The sequence below is a fragment of the Ascaphus truei genome, chromosome 4 (genome assembly GCF_040206685.1).
Source record: "Ascaphus truei isolate aAscTru1 chromosome 4, aAscTru1.hap1, whole genome shotgun sequence".
Lineage (NCBI taxonomy): Eukaryota > Metazoa > Chordata > Amphibia > Anura > Ascaphidae > Ascaphus > Ascaphus truei.
In genome coordinates, this window is record NC_134486.1 from 197,492,748 (window position 1) to 197,513,293 (window position 20,546).

Sequence of the window (20,546 nt, forward strand, 5' to 3'; positions counted from 1 at the left end):
AATTACCTGCGCATTGACAGCTACAGACCTGAAGATGATACGATTGTTCATGAGACGGAGGAGGATTCTATTGGAGGAGAGGATAGCTGAGGGACTGGATGCCACAGGGCAAGGAAGGGACAGGGATAGGGACGCGGAGTGGAGAGGGAGAAGGAGAGGGAGAGGGCAAGGAGTCGAGAGGAAAAGAGAGAGGAGAGAAGTTGTGCCTCGTCCTCGTTTGTACAGGAAGAGAACCATGTTAGATGGGATGAGTGAGGAGGAGATCATAAGTCGGTATCGTTTGAGTTCAGCAGCAATCTTATCTCTTTATGAAGAGATATGGGTAGATTTAGATTTTGTGACAGCCAGAGGTCGTGCAGTCCCTGGCCTTGTTAAAATGCTGTACTCATTACATTATCTTGCTTCCGCGTCATTCCAGACAACTGTGGGCATAATTGGGCGGGGTCTCGCAATCTTCATTCTCGCGGGCCTTTACCCAGTTTCTATGTGCACTGAATAGACGCGCTAGGAGATATATTCATTTTCCTACAGAGCACACAGAGTGGCTGGAAGTGAGGAATGGCTTTTATACCATAGCCGGGATAACATGTGTGATGGGTGCAATAGATTGCACCCATGTTGCCTTGATCCCGCCTAGTCAGAGTGAGCATGCTTACCGCAATCGTAAGCACTACCATTCCCTGAATGTACAGGTGGTATGCGATGCCACGATGAATATTATGCATGTGGTAGCCAGATTCCCTGGTTCCAGCCACGATTCCTCTATCCTGAGAAACTCATCAGTGTTCCATGCTTTTGAACAAGGCTATTTTGGACTTGGTTGGCTGGTGGGTGAGTACATATGATGAAGTGTTAAGAAACCAGTAATGTGTATGTTGCAAATGTCTTACTTAATGTTTACACATTATATAATGTTATTGAATGTTTGTGCATGCTTCATTATAGGTGATTCAGGATACGGAATTAGGCCTTGGCTTTTGACACCGTTGGCTAACCCTCAATCTGAAGCAGAGGAACGTTATAATGTAGCCCACATGTCTACAAGATCGGTCATCGAGCGGACATTTGGCCTGCTTAAAACAAGATTCAGGTGTTTAAATCGAACTGGTGGGGCACTTCAATTTAAGCCTGCTAAAGTGTCAGATATTGTAATTGCTTGCTGCATTTTGCACAATCTGGCACTCCGCCATAATTTGGAAAGCGACTTACGTCACGGCTTGGAGGAGGAGCATCCCGTACATTTAGCAGCTGACACTGAGCAAACAGCCTTTGGTGTGGAGACACGTGGTAATGTGATTAACACATATTTTTCATGTAAGCAACTACCTATATGTTCATAGTACTACATAGATGTATTAATGCATTTTACTGATAAATACATCTGTCCAAATACCATTCACTTAGGAAACAGATGAATATGGTTCTCCCACCTTTCTGTTCTCTGCTGTGTGGTCAATTGCATGTGGCACCGGTATGTCATTCATCAACAGGTTGTATTCTATTTCTTACCACTAAAAGGTTTTGTGTGTACATGAGGGAATAATGTGTACAAAATCTATATTTTCTGTACATTCTATTTTTGGTTATGCATAAACAAGAAACCTACTGCTGCGACACACTTTATTCGAGCAAATAACCAGTTTTTACCTGGCAGATACCTGAAATGCGCCGCTCCTCACCTCTGACAAGCCGCGTTGCGTTTGCCTTCCCAGCCACAGTTCATGCCTGGCTGACGGGCGGCTGATCTGTTAAATGATAATGATCAGGATTTAATAGGCTGCAATGCTTCGCGTGTCCACCAGATGGCATAAATTCATGAATTGTAATGCAGTATATATACTGAATATATATATATATATATATATATATATATATATATATATATACTGCATAACAACAACCCCTATAACCCCTAACATACTGCACCGACACACTTTATTCGAGCAAATACCCGGTATGTACCTGGCAGATACCTGGAATGCGCCACTCCTAACCTCTGACAAGCCCCGTTGCATTTGCCTTCCCAGCCTGGGTTCATGCCTGGCTGATGGGCGGCTGATCTGTTAAATGATAATGATTAGGATTTAATAGGCTGCAATGCTTCGCGTGTCTACCAGATGGCATAAATTCATGAATTGTAATGCAGTATATATATATATACTGTGCAGTATTGCAGCCAGCAGGAATAAAATGCTTCAATCCCTGCTTGGAAAATAACTCAATGTACTCGGGCAGAAAACAGTCACAAACCTCAATACACCCGGGTATACCCGAATTCGTGGGACTAGCCAAGCTCGAATAAAGTGTGTCGCCAGTGTACACATACTGTACAGTACTGTATATGCACATAAATGATACTATGGGCCGGCGGGGGCGAGATGTGTTTGCAGCAGAGAGAGATCAGCTGCTCTCTCTCTGCGCAAAAATCGGCAGATTAAAAATTATCTTAAATACATTTTTATTTATAGTGTAGATGTGCATGGGGTATCGGGAGCTGAACCGCACTGGTTTCAGGTCCGGGGACCCCCTGCTTCCCGAGATACAGACCCCTTTATGAGGTGCCGGTATCCCTCTGCGTTTAAAGGTCCCGATCACGTGATCGCGGCCTGTTAAACCAAGCAGAGGGATACCGGCACCCCCAAAAGGGGCCTGTATCTCGGGGAGCAGTGGGTCCCCGGACCTGAAACCAAAAGGTTTCTGCTCCGGAGACCCTCTGCACATGTACAGTATAAATAAAACACATATATAAATAAACACTCGTTCTTTACCTTAGCGGCTATGCGCTATGGTAAAGAAGCAGCATTTCTGTATTTTTAATAATATTGTACAGTGAGCAGGGGGTTCCCTGAGCCAGAAATCAAAACTCAGGGGTCCCCCTGCTCCTGCTCAATATTATTAAAAATACAGAAATGCTGCTTCATTACCATAGCGTATAGCCGCTAAGGCAATGAAGGGGTTAACCCACCGTGCCCGCTTTATTGTGGGTAGCGGGGGTGGGTGAAGGGGGTATTTGGCCCTTGGTGTGAGTTTAGGACTTGCGGGGGGGTTGCGGGTGCACTTAACCCCTTCACGACCGTAGCAGTTAATACCGCTACGGTCATGAAGGGGTTAACCACTCCCGCGACCCCAGCCCCCCGCAAGCCCAAAACAACCACCGTTGGGGCTAATACCCCCTCCACCCACCCCCACTATCCACAATAAAAAAGAATCACACACAGCATCCCCACAATACATAAATAAATAAATCTAAATAAATACAAATAACACCCCCCCCCACACCCCCAGTACCCACAATAAAAACAGCACATTGACCCACAATAAACAGCATTATATTTATTAAATACATTACCCACCCCCTGTGCCCCCCCATAAATACAAGATTTATCCTTTAACATACAGGGTTCATGGTGTTTAAGGGGTTAATTGATATCTGAATGTACTTGCAATGTATTGGCTTTTGATTTTTGTTTACTTGGTTGATTAATTTGCAGAATGTATATGGTGCATAGATATTTAGGCATCATTTATATTGGAATGTAAGTTGTTTAAATGGCTTTTCAGAGGTTTAGTGATGATTTAGATTGAGAGATCAGTTATGAATATTAAAGGAAATTGATTTTAATTTAGTGTGTATGTATGGAGAAGTGATTGGTTGTAGGACAGTATGGTTTTGATAACCCTTCTGCATTTATTTGTATATTGGGTCATCGTATGTATATACTGTGTATATATATATATATATATATATATATATATATATAGTTGCATGATGAAGCCACTGTACAAATTCATGGGTGAAGGGTGGGTATCGGCCCAGTGTGGCTTAACCCCTTAATCACCTTTGCAGTTATTATCTGTTAAGGTGTTTAAGGGGTTAATTGATAACTGAATGTACTTGCAATGTATTGGCTTTGTATTGGCAATGTATTTTGTGGACAAGACAAGGATGTTGCTGGCCACGGACACTTCGTATTGATGAGGTCAGTAGTACTTTATTTATTTGCATATGCTAGTTAATGTTTTTAATAATGGGCAATTAATCTATTATCCATATCTGGATAATAGTTATTTTACACATTATTGTACTGTAGGTGTTGAGGGGGAGGGTGTATGTATTGAATGTATAGGCCAGGTTTATTTTTTTTACATTCAGGGTTGGTTCCGTGGTTCTGCGTGGGACCTCTGGAGACCACCTGTGGTATCTTCTGGTATCCCAAGGGTATCAGGCTGGTGGTTCCACTGGTGACACATGCGGGGATGACGATGTGTGGTCCCACTTCTGTGGGGGCACCGCTGACCCGTAGTCTGCGGGGATGACGATGTGTGGTCCCAGTTCTGTGGGGGCACCGCCGACCCATAGGTGCGGGGATGATGATGTGTGGTCCCACTTCTGTGGGGGCACCGCGGACCCGTAGTGAGCACCCGTGTGTTCCCCAGACCCCGAGGGAACCATCCGAGGCCCCGCAGACACCTGTGGGTCTGACCCGGGGCTCCCAGACATCCGCGGGCCTACCGTGGGGACCCAATTGTGGCCCACGGTGTACCCAAGGAGACCACCTGGGGGCCATGGTGCTGGCGGGATCCACCAGCAGGCCTCCAGAACCTGTGTAAAAAGGGCTGCTGTAGGTCTGTCCAGGTGCCCCGCCAGCCCACCGGGGACTCGCGTGGGGCTGCGTTATGAACCCTGTATGTAAAAGGATAAATCTTTAATTTATGGGGGGGCACAGGGGGTGGGTAATGTATTTAATAAATATAACGTTGTTTATTGTGGGTCACTGTGCTGTTTTTATTGTGGGTACTGGGGGTGGGGGGGGGGGTGTTTTCCCATCGGTATGTGGGTAGGCCTCCCTTGTGGGTACTGGGTGGTTAGGCCTCACGGGGGGGTTAGTGTGGGAGGGTATGTAGGCATCCCAAGTGGTGGGTGAGGGTGGGTTAACCCCTTAATGACTGTAGCGGTTAATAACCGCTATGGTGATTAAGGGGTTAGGGGACATTACTTTGTACAGTATGTTTTAATTTTAGTCTCTTTTTTGCAGCAGCGGAGGGGCCATGTGCAGGTGGGTAGTGTGTAGTGGGTGTGGGTGTGGTTATTTACACGGGATCCCCCTCCCCACATTTACATACAGTACACTGCCCCTCCCCACATTTACATTCAGTACACTGCCCCTCCCCACATTTACATTCAGTACACTGCACTCACAGAAAACACAGGCCAGGCAGATTTAACTGACACATATAAAGGGGGAGGGGGGCTTACACAGATTACTCAAAGCAGGGAAGCTTAGCAGAAACAACATGGGGGGTTTACATAGATTACAGTGAAGGCAGGGAAGCTTCACACACAATAGGGGGGGGTTTACATAGATTACAGTGGAAGCAGGGAAGCTTCACACACAATAGGGGGAGGGGTTTTTACATAGATTAAAGTGAAGGCAGGGAAGTTTAAAACACAAAATAGGGGGAGGTTTTTTTTTTACATAGATTACAGTGAAGGCAGGGAGGTTTAATACACACATTAAAAAAATGTATGTAATGTATTTATTGTTTATTCTGCCTTAACCCTTCATTGCCTTAGCGGCTATACGCTATGGTAATGAAGCAGCATTTCTGTATTTTTATTAATATTGTGAAGGAGCAGGGGGTTCCCTGAGCATTAATTTCTGGCTCAGGGAACCCCCTGCTCAATGTACAATATTATTAAAATATACAAATACTGCTGCATTACCATAGCACATAGCCGCTAAGGTAAAGAACGATTCTTTATTGATGTGTGTTTTATTTATACTGTACATGTGCAGAGGGTCTCCGGAGCAGAAACCTTTTGGTTTCAGGTCCGGGGACCCCCTGCTCCCCGAGATACAGGCCCCTTTAGGGGGTGCCGGTATCCCTCTGCTTGGTTTAACAGGCCGCGGTCACGTGATCGGGGATTTTAACGCAGAGGGATACCGGCACCTCATAAAGGGGTCTGTATCTCGGGGGGCAGGGGGTCCCCGGTCCTGAAACCAACGCGGTTCAACTCCCGAGACCCCCTGCACATCTACACTAGCAATAAAAATGTATTTCAAATGTATTTATTTATTTATTTATTTATGTATTGCGGGGATGCTGTGTGTGATTCTTTTTTATTGTGTGTAGTGGGGGTGGGTGAAGGGGATATTAGCCCCAACGGTGGTTGTTTTGGGCTTGCGGGGGGGGGTCGTGTGAGTGGTTAACCCCTTCATGACCGTAGCGGTATTAACTGCTACGGTCGTGAAGGGGTTAAGTGCACCCGCAACCCCCCCGCAAGTCCTAAACTCACACCAAGGGCCAAATACCCCCTAAACCCACCCCCGCTACCCATAATAAAGCGGGCACGGTGGGTTAACCCCTTCATTGCCTTAGCGGCTATACGCTATGGTAATGAAGCAGCATTTCTGTATTTTTAATAATATTGAGCAGGAGCAGGGGGCCCCCTGAGTTTTGATTTCTGGCTCAGGGAACCCCCTGCTCACTGTACAATATTATTAAAAATACAGAAATGCTGCTTCTTTACCATAGCGCATAGCCGCTAAGGTAAAGAACGAGTGTTTATTTATATATGTGTTTTATTTATACTGTACATATGCAGAGGGTCTCCGGAGCAGAAACCTTTTGGTTTCAGGTCCGGGGACCCCCTGCTCCCCAAGATACAGGCCCCTTTTGGGGGTGCCGGTATCCCTCTGCTTGGTTTAACAGGCCGCGATCACGTGATCGGGACCTTTAAACGCAGAGGGATACCGGCACCTCATAAAGGGGTCTGTATCTCAGGAAGCAGGGGGTCCCCCGACCTGAAACCAGTGCGGTTCAGCTCCCGAGACCCCCTGCACATCTACACTATAAATAAAAATGTATTGAAAATAAGTTTTAATGTGCCGATGTTTGCGCAGAGAGAGAGAGCAGCGGATCTCTCTCTGCTGCAAACACATCTCGCCCCTGCCGGCCCATAGTATCATTTATGTATGTGCATATACAGTACTGTATGTGTACAGTACTGTATGTTAGGGGTTATAGGGGCTGTTGTTATACAGTATATATATATATACAGTATATATACTGCATTACAATTCATTATAGGGGACGACTTGAAAGAGAACAGCTCGCAAGCGCCCCATGTGTTTTTACATGGCATTGCAGTATTGCAGCCAGCCGGAATAAAATGCTTCAATCCCTGCCGGGAAAATAACGCTATACACGCCGGCAGAAAACGATCACAAACCTCAATACACCGGAGTATACCCAAATTCGCGGGACTAGCCGAGCGAGAATAAAGTGTGTTGCCACTGTACTATGTTGATAGCCAATAGCTAGTGCAATATGGTTACATACAAATGTTCATTGGGTATGTGACATGTGTGTCACAATGACACACAATAGCCTATTGTGTATTTGAGATCACATTTGACGTTTTCTAGATTTGGTTTAATATCACATACAAAAGTATCACTTCTGTGTGTTGCTTACCTTAATTAATATGTCATTACAATGATTTATATTCATTGATGTTTTCTTTTTCAAGGTATGTCACTCCAAGGACTGATCATGGTATTTATTTGAATTCCCATCTGTATTAAGATGTGCAGACCTCGATACAGTTATAGTTAGAGGATGTTTAAAGAGAACGTAATGAACAAGTTGTCACAATAGAATAATGTCCTTTGTGTTTTGTGTCTGTGCGTTTATCTAAACTTTGTGGTTATTGTACAGTGTGTTGAAAAATCATTACCTACATTACATAACATGTCATTATTGAAATGTAACAACATCCATTCATGCACATGAGCGATGTTAAAACTCAATGCATGTTTGTATGAAATGACCCAAATGTGGTAAACATCATTAACATTGCAATGTATGTCATTATTTATTCTCTTACTTCATCTTCATGTTCATTAATACATTGTCACATGTGTATGTATAAGTGAAAGATGTGTGTTCATTTGACGTACATGTTACTTTTGGCAAAATGTTAACACCATTCCAAAGTATTGTCCTTTGTATTCACATTTTTGGCTGAATTATTCAACACAATGAGAATGTTCCTAAGAACAATTTTATTTCATTAACATTACTTATTAATAATGATCATGATTCTTTATAACAACTGTCAACATATGAACATAAATGAAGTATACATTTAGATACGCACACATTTAATCAACATAGTGTGTGTGTGTTTCTTTTTTTGTTTGATGCATGTATTTCAACCTGAAATAATATTAAGCTACATAATAATGTATTTTTTCTCATCGGCGTTACTTAGCTATGTATGTGTTTAACGTTTAATAATAACACTAAACTATAGTTAATCGTGTGAATGAAATGTACACACAAATCTTCATCGTTTCATGATCTGTACATAACATTCATTAGCTCATGCATGTTAGGTTAGCACTACAACCTAGGTGATAATATAACATTGACACGACAAAAAAGTTTATATCACCTACCTATTGTTATTGTGTACGTTCAGATACAATGTCTATGAGTTGTTATGTAGCATTTACATTCTTTGACAAGTCACACGTGAGATTATAATATATAGTAGATTAATGTGTTTTCTGAGTGATAATGTTGCTTGTATATATCACATGCCAATACATATAATGTTAGTAGAAATGCAAAAATTATCAATATAAATTCTAACTTTAGTGCTTAGCAACATCATTATGATAGTTAAGTGCATTGTAAATATTTGCACAATAGGATAAGATTATGTAGTGATTCGTAATCTGCGCACAAATCATTGCAAGCATTGTTAAATATGTATTATAATTGTTGTTCGCTAGGCGTCACAATCATCTAATATAATGATTAGCTCATCGGAAATCATACATTGGTCCCATGTATTCATCCTCGACATCTGTGAAATACAGCAAACACATGATGTTCAAATATTGCACATTTATCTATGTTTCAGCATGACAACGCTTATCACATCTCTATTTGATTGTGGATCTTCACGCAGAAGTATTCAATTACCCACTAACCTTGTGGGGAGTTGGGGCCTACCTGGGGTGTGGGTACCTATCTGGGAGCAGGAGCTGCACTTGCTCCCCGCCCCCTTCCTTCCCTCACAGCTCCCTGACTCCAACTGCCTAACGTAAGTGACAGGGTCCCTAACCTAGGGCTGTCCCTGGCAACACTCACTCTAATGGGGTACTCAGAGCTATCTCGGGCCCTGGGGGTGCTGGCCTAGTACAGGGAGTCCCTGACTCCTGTACCCTACGTCCTTCCATGGGCTGCTCCTTGCTCTGACTGACTAGCGTGGGCTCAGCGCGCAAATTGTATCCACTTGCCTGCCTGGAGATCCTAAGCCCTATTGGCTCCCTGGCATCACGTGGGGCATGCAGAGGCTCCTGGGATCTGTAGTCCCTGCCTAGAGCCTCCCCTAATAGGCTACAGCTTCGCGGGCTTTCTTTCTCCTGCCCTGCGCATGCGCAAGCTATATGGTGCTCCCGTGACTCTCTCACTACCTTCCCTACTCTCGCGCGACTCATCCCTGCCTCTGAGGTACTTCCTGCGCTTGCGCGACCACTGCACATGCGCGAGCTAAGGGGCAATGGCGGCGACCTCGCTGCCCGGCTCCGGGAGCACCGGGATCCCTGTGACACACGTGCGGCCTTGGCAACCGGCCGCACGCGTCCCTGGCAACCCCCGAGCCGGGACCTGACCGCCCTCACCTCTGCGATCGCCAGGTGGAGCTGCCATTGGACTCGGCGGCACCCACGATCGCCAACCAGGTGATGGGGGTGCTGACAGGCTGGGGAGACCTGGCTACACTACATTCCAGACATCTTCGAGACCCTGCAGACAGAGGCAATCCACTTTCAGACCCTGGGTAAAGTGCTGATATGTGGAGACCTGAACGCCAGAAAAGGCAGAGAACAGGATTACTTATCTTCAGATGGAAATAACTACATTTTTGGAAATGACACTTGTCATAGCTCTGTGACACGTCAAAGAACCAGCTACGACAGTGCAACAAACAAAAATGGTAAAGAGCTCCTAAACCTGTGTCGCGGTCTGGGACTGTACATTATCAATGGACGGACAAGAGGAGACTCTTTGGATAGATACACATACAGTATAGCTCTGTGCTGGGCAGCAGCGTAGTGGACTACGCAATAACCGACATAGACCCACAAGCCATCAGTGCTTTCATAGTTACACCAGCATCACCCCTATCAGACCACAATCAAACCCTGCTCTTTATTAAGAGACCAGACCAACCAAGCACAACACAAAAACCCCTCTCCAACCTTCCTAGCCTGAAAGCCACCTACAAATGGACAAAACAGAGCCTCGCGACATACACAGAAACAATCAACAGCTCAGAAGTTGGAAACCTACTCCAAAGCTTCCAGGACACAAACTACGAGCAGAACAAACACGGTGTAAACCTGGCAGTAAGAAACCTCAACAAAATATTCCATCTAATAGCAAAGAAATCAAACCTGAAAAAACAAGCCCAAACAGACCAACAACAAATGACAAAATCAAAGAAAAGTGGTTTGATAAGGAATGCAACACCCTTAGAAAAAGCCTGCGAACAATATCAAACCAAAAACACAGAGACCCAAACAATACAGAACTACGAATGAGGTACCACCAACACCTAAAGCACTACAGGCACACCCTAAGGAAGAAAAAACAAAACCACATTGCCAAAAAATTAGAAAGAATTGAAGAAGCATTAGATGAAAATACTTTCTGGCAAACCTGGAAACATCTGGATACAAAGCAGAATAACAGACACCTGGCCATTCAGAATGGCAACATCTGGAAAAACTACATCGAGGACCTTTACCAAGAAATCCCAGAAGAAAACCTGACGCAAGAACAAAAACAAATCCTCACCAAACAAACATCACTGGAGAACACTATAAAAGATAACCAAAAACCCCTGGACATACCAATCACAATCCAGGAAATAAAAGAAAAAATAAAACTAATAAAAACCAAGAAAGCCAGCGGACCAGATGGCATTCTACAAGAGATGCTGAAGTATAGCAATCCATCTATACAAGAAGCAATACTGAAAATGTTCAACCTGGTCCTCACTACTGGCTACTTCCCTGAACTGTGGAACGAAGGACTGATAACCCCTATCCACAAGAAAGGAGACAGGATGGATCCATCCAATTACAGAGGAATCTGTGTCAGCAGCACCCTGGGGAAACTGTTCAACAGCATCTTGAACAGCAGAATCCTCACCTTCCTGACAGAGCAGAGTGTACTGAGTAAGAGCCAGACAGGCTTCCTGCCAAACCACCGCACCACGGATCACATCTACACCCTACACAGCCTGATTAATAAGCACGTCCACAACACCAACAAGGGCAAAATCTTTGCTTGCTTTGTGGACTTCGAAAAAGCCTTCGACTCCATCTGGCATCCAGGCCTATTGCTGAAAATACTAGAGAGCGGAATAGGGGGGAGAACATACGACACGATCAAAAGTATGTACTCTGAAAACAAATGCTGCGTGAAAGTTAATAACAAAAGGACAGACTTCTTCCATCAAGGCCGTGGAGTGAGACAGGGCTGCAGCCTGAGTGCCACACTTTTTAACATCTACTGTACATCAATGAGCTCGCAGCAGCCCTAGAATCCTCCTCAGCGCCTTGGCTCAACTTGGCTGGAACTGAGATTATGTCTCTACTTGTCACGATTGTGCTCGCCACAAACCGGGACCGGACCGCGGGGCTGAGGCTGGGTTATGAAATCACCGACCTTAGACCACGCAGACTGGTCCGGAGTGCGCAGTTCATAGTCAAACAGGCCGGGTTTAGGACTGGAGATAACAGCATAGGTGTTGGACAAGCCAGAGTCGGGGTAGGAGATATCCGGGTAGTCGTAGTTCAAGCAGGGAGTCGGCAACAGGAAATCAAGCTGGTCCTTTTGCGTCAGCGCAATCGCTGCAGGTAGGGAACGAGGTTTACGCGAGTGGCGTCAACGACCCATGGCTCCGGTATAGGAGAGGGAAGACTGACCGCAATAGGCACACCACCAGGCAGCACTAGTAACCCCGTGTTATAGCACAAACGAAGCAGGTCTGTAAGAACCAGGAACTCAGCATAGCAGCAGCAAGCCTGGAGGAAACTGGATGAGTACAACGAACTGGAAACAAAAACAGAGATACATAACGAAAGAACAGGGCTTGTGGCAGAAACACAGGTAACATCCCATAAGGATCTATGCTCGGCCAGGAAGTGAAGCCAAAGCAGGATATTTAAAGTGACAGTGACCAATCCGGACGAGGGGCATGGCGGAGGCGTGTCGAGGAGCTGCTCGTGAGTGGCTGAGAGACCAGGAAGTAGTGGAGCACAGCTGAGAGTCTGTAACACCAGTGCCAGAATCCAAGATGGCGACGGCAGAGTTCAAGGTATGCACTGGGCGGCAGCATAGGTAGCGACGGGGGGCGGGGGCAGCAGCTGCTGCAGTACTGGTAGTGGGTAAGGAGGGGTCACGCCGCAAGGGACGTGGCCCCCGATTCCTTACAGTACCCCCCCCTTCAGGATCGACCTCAGGGCGATCATAACCACTCCTAGAGTTGGGGGACCTGGAATTGTGGCACAGACATTTTTGGTACGGGGCTCGCCACGCGAAATGACTTGTAAATCCAGAGCTGTGGAGAAGGTGTTTCCAGAATAGAAACGGCAGAGGGGACCCAGCTGGGTGCCTGGTCCCCAGTAATCGTACCAGAGTGCGGGTCAAGAGGCACCGATAATTGATATTATATTGTTATATTGGGTATAACAGGGAGACCCTCCGGACAGGCAAAGTTTTTGCTGACATCAGCACGTGGGAATTTGAGAGGGTCTTTTCCTCCAGAGGTTTTCCAGGTAGTGGTAAGCGAGGGTATAGGGTGGGTGGGTGCATTGCCAGGTATGGGTATAGTAGATGACAAGGTGAACAGTAAACCAGTCTTAGGGACCGAAATCTTGAGGTGTGAACTGAGTATTTCCAACACAGAGGACACAGGCACAACAGAAGTTTCCGTGTGGGATAACCATGGGTTCGCTGAGGCAGAGAAGCAAACAGTAGTGGAGATCCCAAATACTGTAGAAAGCTCAGAGAGAGACAGTATAGTCTGTGATCTCCACTTCCCAGAGTCCAAGCCAGAGACAACAGGGAGTGAAACCCCATAGTTAAAGTCATACTGAGATACTTCAGGGGCCACCGAATGGTCTGTGAAAAGAAACTGCCCTCCCGCACCGGGGATTTGGAGTGCGGCAAGGGTTACTTCGGATATGGCACCAGAGTCCGGGGAAGGTATACAGGGCCTTGCAGAGATTTGAACAACCGTATGAGGCGTATTACGTGCTGCAACGAACTCCACGGGCATCGTACTTGTCATAGGAGTGGGAGTAGGAATAAGCTCTGGAGCTTTAATATCTGGAACTTGACAATCAGGCAGTGCAGGGGCAGCGCAGGGAGGGGAGCTAGTGTCTGAAGCTGGAGGCTCAGAATCTGTAACAGGGACATCAGGCACTGAAGGGACACTGGTAGAAGGAGAACTAGCATCTGAAGCTGATGCCTGGGAATCAGTGACGGGTACTGGGGAAGTTAGAGGGTCAATAAGCGGTAAGTTGGAACCGGAAAAACTCTTAACAGCAGAAACCTTAGTAGGAAAAAGAGTTTTATCAAAAACTGCAAGGGCCCTAACTGGGGTACTTGTCATGACAAAATCAGAAATAGGTATGTTTACTAGTGCAAAAATTCTGATAACGGAACTGCTTGCCAGTGATGTGGGTGTCTGGGTTACACTAATAAGAAAATCAGATACTGTGGAAAGTGACTTAGGACTAATCACGGAAGTTCTAGGTTTGCAGGATATATGTGAGAAGGTACCCTTTAACACAGGGGTTTTAATCTTAGCCCTGAATAACCCAACGGTTGCTGGAGCACAATTAGATGCAGTGCTAAAGGACTGAGGTTTAGCAAGTGAAGGAAGACAAAATAGCTCAGATTTATACACCTGAATTTGTAATGTAGGCAGGGTGGTTTCTGACTGTAATAAGGGGGTGACAACAGATATGCTGATCTCTGGAGGGGTTGCTTGGGAAGGAGTGTCTGGGAAATCAGAAAAGACTACAGATTCCATGACAAGGGAACTATGTGCTGAAGCAGGGATCTCAGCATTCTGAGTGACAGACTGGGTCAGCGAAATACCTCGGAGTGGGGATTCTGCGAACAGGCTTAGGGAAAAACCCGGATCCTGAATACCTTTTTTTTTTCAACTTTCATTTTTATTTGTGGAAATCAGATCTACAGAAACGCACCACCCATGAGCGTACATTACAGTCAGTCCACTTTTTTGTGTTAAACAGCTGTCGACACTCACAGCACCAGATGAACCACATAAAGGGACTTAAGACAAGATGTACGCGACTTACAGGACTGGGGGGGGGACACATATGGTGGGGGGGAGAGGGGGGGTGATCTTGCGAGGCTCTGGAGGAGGGTCTAAGCGACCTCGAGTGGCTGGGTATTCTTTCTAATGTACCTGCTGCTCAGTGTAACTGTTGGGTGGCTCTAATTAACGTGTCCCTACGTCCGTGTCCAGTCTATCCCATCCAAGGAGAACGCATTTTCGTATTATTAGTGCAAAATTGAGGCGGCATCCAACCCTGGGATGTTGGTTTGTTCTAGCCATGGGTTCCAGACTTTAAGAAATTTGGTGCCAGAGTCGTTGACCCAACTCGTCAACTGTTCCATCTGGCAAACGTGCCAAATTCGGTTCCTAATTTTGGGGATAATTAGGATCTCATTCTGCTTCCACAATGCTGCAATCTCGCACCGGGTGGCGGTCGCGAAATGCATGACCAATTTGTGTGTCGTTCTAGACATGTCCTGGGGCCGCCTGCCCTAAAGGAACAGCCACGGATCCAGAGGGATCTCTAAATCAAGAATCCCTTGCAGCCAGTCTCGAATTTTTTCCCAAATCTGGGCCACCCTTGGGCACGACCACAGCATGTGTTTAAGGTCAGCTAATTCCCCGCACTGTTTAGGGCAGAGCGGCGAATAACCCCTGACAAATTTAGATAATTTAGCTGGGGTATGGTACCACCGCATAAGGACCTTATATGCGTTCTCCTTCAATGTGACACATATTGAACTTTTCGCAGCCGCTTGCAATATGTAGTCCCATTCTTTGTCCTCTAAAGTATCCCCTAGCTCTGTCTCCCATTGTCGCATGTATCGTAGTCGGGGTTGTCCACTTGAGCCGGACAGACTACCTCCCTGTACATTCGAGAAGTCAGTCCCCTTTTGTCTGTTGGATTAGAACACAGCTGTTCAAAATTAGTTCGTGCGGGACGAACGGGGAATTTGTTATAAAATGCCCTGACCTGGAGGAATCTAAATAACTCTACATTTGGTAATTTTGATTCGTCTTTTAGCATATCGAACGTCTTGATAGATCTTTTACCCTCCAGATCCTTTAATCGATTGTACCCTGCTTGCGTCCATTTTATAAATGTATCGCCTACCAGCCCCGGAGCAAAATCCGGATTGCCCAATAGGGGGGTCATTAGTGTTTGAGGTGAGGTTAGATTAGCTTTCAATTTGGATGTCTCCCACACCGCCAAGGAGTTCGCCACAGCGCAGATCGGTGTCCCAATGCCTTTTTTGCATTGTTTTGGTAGCCAGATCAAATCATGGAGTGCCACTGGCGCACAACATTCACTTTCCAGCTCTGTCCATCTTCTGTTTGTGGGGTCCGCGTGCCATTGAATGATTTGGCTTAATTGTGCCGCTTTATAATACGCCATCAAGCAAGGTACCGAGAGTCCTCCTTTTACTACTGGTTTTGTCAGTAGGCTTTTTGCAATTCGTGGGCATTTTTTATTCCAAATAAATTGGATGATGTGAGCTTGAAGGGCTTGGATCTCAGATTTAACTAATGGTATTGGTAGGGTCTGAAACAGATATAACATCTTGGGCAGTAAATTCATCTTCACGCTATGAATTCTGCCGAACCACGATATCCCGTAACCCGCCCAAACCCTGAGATCCTCCTTGAGCTTCTTCATCATCTTGGGGAAGTTTGCCTTATATAAAGTATTATAATCCCTGGTGATATATACCCCTAGATATTTAATAGCGGAGGATTGCCACTTAAAATTGAAGTTTAGTTCTAATAACTTTTCAATTGGTTTTGGCAAATTGATGTTGAGCGCCTCAGACTTGGCCTGGTTAATTTTAAACCCTGAAACCATGCCAAAGGTGCCCAAGATCTCAAAGACATTGGGCAGGGTTGTCAGCAGTTTAGAGATAGTTAGAATCACGTCGTCTGCATATAGCGCAGCTTTGTGATGCTGCCCCCCCATTTGGATTCCTGTTATATTAGGGCTTAATCTAATGTGGGCTGCGAGGGGTTCGATACAGAGGGCAAAAAGTAATGGGGACAGCGGGCAACCCTGACGAGTCCCACTCCGAATATTAAATAGCTCAGAAGGGAAACCCTGGTGCCGTACTCTCGCTGTGGGTCCTGAGTATAGGGCCATTATTGCCTCTAGAAGGCGGCCTCCAAACCCAAACACCCCCAGCGTCTCTCGGAGGTAAGACCAATCGATATGATCGAATGCCTTCTCGGCATCCAGACTCAACACCATGGACGGAATGTGTTTCTTTTTTGCCAAATCTATCAGATCAATTATCCGTCTGGTGTTATCTGCTGCCTGTCTGCCTGCAATAAAGCCTACTTGATCCGGGTGTATCAGGCCCGGAAGGACGCTACCCACCCTGTTTGCTAATAATTTGGAAAAGATTTTTATGTCCGAATTAATCAGGGAGATTGGCCGGTAGCTCTTGCAGTCTGCCGGGTCCTTACCAAGTTTGTGGATCACCGAGATAGACGACTGGAGTATCTGGGTCGGGAAGGGCTCCCCCTCCAGGATCCCATTAAATAATTTCAAAAGATGAGGGGCTAGGGTCTTACAAATTTTTTTGTAGTACAAATTAGAGTATCCATCAGGACCTTGGGCCTTGGCTGGTTTGAGGGACTTAATTACCTCTGTAATCTCTTCCAGGGTGAAATCTCCCTGTAGGGCCTCCTTCTCAACCCTACCCAGGGTCGGAAGCTGCGCCTCAGACAGAAACCTTTTTAAGGTAGCTGAGGTTTTTTGGTTGTGGGTGACCTTATCTCCATCATATAGTGTAGCATAATATTTCTGAAATGCTTCCACTATCTGTCTCGGATCGGAGGTAAGGGCACCCTGCTGCATCCTAATTGCCGCTATCCGGAAGTTTGGAAGCTTGTTTCGGAGCTTGTTGGCTAGCAAGGTATCTGGCTTGTTGGCTTTTTCATAAAATCTGCGTTTGGACCAAGCTAACTCCTTCTCGGCCTGGGATGATAACACTAAATTAAGGGCCGCCTTAGTATCTATCAATTCTTGCTACGTGTTGTGTTTTTTGTCTGCGGAATGCTGTGCAGTGAGGAGTGTTAATTTCGCCTGCAACTCTTGTATTTTAGATGCTTTCTCTCGTTTCCGCTTACCAGCTATGTTCATAAGGAATCCCCTGAGAGTGGCCTTATGGGCTTCCCAGAGCGTGGCCTGCGACTGCACGCCTCCCTTATTTTCTCTAAAGAAGTCCTTTATCCGGTCTCGTATCGCCCTTTTGGTAGTGGGGGCCTTAAGAAGAAGCTCGTTAAGCTTCCAGTTTGCTCCGGGTCTGTCTAGCCCTACTATCGTGCACCTCAGCTCTATAGGCGCATGTTCGGACCACGAGATCTCGTGGATCTCTGTATGGCCTACCACTGGAACCACTCTGTTTGACACTAGGAAGTAGTCTATTCGGCTATATCTGTCATGGGGGTGTGAGCAAAAAGTGTATTCTCGGGTCACTGGGTGTTGTTCTCTCCATACATCTGTCAGCTGACAATCCTGAAGGCCATTGCGTAGGGTTAGTATGTCCTGTCTGTGGGCTGTGTTAAGTTGGGTGCATCTGTCCAGGTCGGGGTCCAATGTGCGGTTTAGGTCTCCCGCGAGGAAGATATTTCCCTTAGCCATTTTATGTAATATGGCAAAAAATTGCTCAAAAAAAGTGGGGTTTTGTTCACACGGGGCATATACTGACGCTAAAGTTACCTGTTGGCTTTGTATTGTGCCCGTTAAGATTAGGAATCTACCTTGTAGGTCAGAGTATTGTTTGTCTATGGTCAGGGCAAGCCTGTTATGTGTGATTATTGCCACGCCCCTTTTTTTGACATTCGCAGATGCTAGATGAAATGTTTTATAGCTCTTATCTAGAAATTTTGGGTGGTTTATGCGGGAAAAATGAGTTTCCTGTAGGAAAATAATGTCGGCCTTCCGACGGTTGTATTCCCTAAAGGCAATTCTCCGTTTAGCGGGACTGTTGAACCCCTTCACATTATGTGAAATCATAATAATATCACTACTCATCTGGGTATATCGTGGACAATCTACGTAACAGCTGTTGTTGGACGGGTTGGGATCTTGTCTCCTGTTGTCTCCTTCGCCGACCAGTCTCCCGCCTTTCTCTCTCCGGAGTCAAAGTGTTTGTATCTGGGATTGAAATCCAGGGGGGGCTGACACAGAAGGGGGGTGGAGAGGGGAACATATAGACTAACAACAAAGAAAAAACAGATATCAAAACATTGGTCACTTGACATTGGTACCCGTACCGCAGTCCAGTGATCCTTGCCCCTGGGTAATCGGCGGGGGGGGTTTCCCGCACTCCCTCTTGGCGTCCCTCCCCCTCCCATGCCGCCCAACCCTCCCAAGGGACTTTGTCGGTACCCACTAGCCTAATCCCGGCCAGTCCCGACTCGGAGCACATGTGGAGATCAGGGCAGGTCTATACCCCACCGCCCCTCTCCGGTTGCTTCACATTATCCATGAATAAACGAATAACTTCAACTTTAACTATAACTAGTAACCCCGATTTGCACCTCTCCCCCAGACTCTTGCGCTGTCCTCTGTCTTTCCCTCCCCACTCCTCCTTCGACCTATGAGGACCTCTCGCCACCTCTTAGCTAACTCCGCTTCCACTAGCTCAACCCTCCCCTTCTTCTTTGCCGTCCTATTCAAGCGTGTGCTGTACCGCAATCCCCAAAGGTATTATGCTCATCTGCAGATAGCTTCCGTGGGCTCCCTGTTTTCCCCTAGCTACCCCTCTCTTCTCTCCTTTCTTATGTCTACCTCTGTGTTCCGCCGCTACTGGGCTCCTCCTCCCATCTCTCCTACTCCCGCATCTCCTCCCTAAACTTACCGCGTCCTACAACTTGCCTCCTCCCCCTACATTCGCCCATTCTCTTCTTATTTTCACCTACTTTACCTTCTTGACCACTTCCTCTGCTTCACCTACTCCTCCCCTTCTGTGTACACTTCCCCCCTCTTTTCTTTTCTCTTACGCTCACGACTCTGAACTCTTCCTATCACTTACAATCACCTCCCCCTATCATCTCATTACTTCTGCCTATTCTTTTTCCTCTCTTTCTGACTTCCACTCGCTACCAGCTACTCTACCTACTCAGCGTCTGGTTACTCCTGCCCCTCTTACTCCCCTCGCTAATTAACTATAAGGGCCCGCTCTCTCTTTAATTGACTTTTTCTCCCCCTCCCTCCGTCTAACTGCTGCTGAGCCGATCTTGCTTTGGGCTCGATTAGCTGCAGACCTGCCTCCTCTCCGCGGCTGCGCTCCATCCCTCCGGTCCGCTCCCTCCGCAGTGTGCTGTCAGTCTCCCCTGCCGTTCAGCTGTCGCTGCAGGAACCGCGTCGACTTCCGTGCGCTGTGCCCTTGGTTGATCCTCCTTATTCCGCCCCACTCAAGATGGCCGCCTTTGGGGACGCCCCTTCCTGTGACGTCTCTCCTCCTCCGCCATTTTGGAATAGGCGGTCCCTCGAGGAAGACGCAGCCGAAGTCGCTCCTCCTGCCTGGTCTGTTTTCCCGCTTGGTGAGATCTTCCCGCCCTCTCCTCTTCCGCGTCCTGCGTTCCAAGCTGGGAGACCTGCCATCGCTACCCCGGCCGCCATAACTGGACCACGAGGTGAGCGGGAATTCTTAATGTCTTATTTTTCCCCCTCCCTCCTGCTCAGTGCCGTGTAGATTATTGCAGGTGACTGTCCTCTACCGGTCCCATGATGTGGGGAGCACCGGTATATATAGAGTTTATCAGCATATTCGCTGGGGATGGTGCAGCATCAAAAACGAGAAACTTTGGAAACATTTGCAACTTGGGGGTTTTATTTAACTGTAACAAATGGGTAGTCTCCACCTTAGGCATTCCCTCCTCTGGCTGGGCTTCCTACTGTGTTCCACGCTGGATCCATTGCCGGAGCTTCAGGCTCCTCGGTGGTAGCGCTGGGTGCTGTTCCGAGCCCAAGTTTCTGGAGGAATTTGTTCCCTTCCTCTGGAGCTTTTAGGTGTATAGCACGACCATTTCGGATCACCACGAGGCCGAAGGGGAACGTCCACCGGTATCGGACCGCTTTCTCCCTTAGCACCCTGGTAATAGGCCACAGGTCCCTCCGTCTATCCAGCGTGATGGGTGACAGATC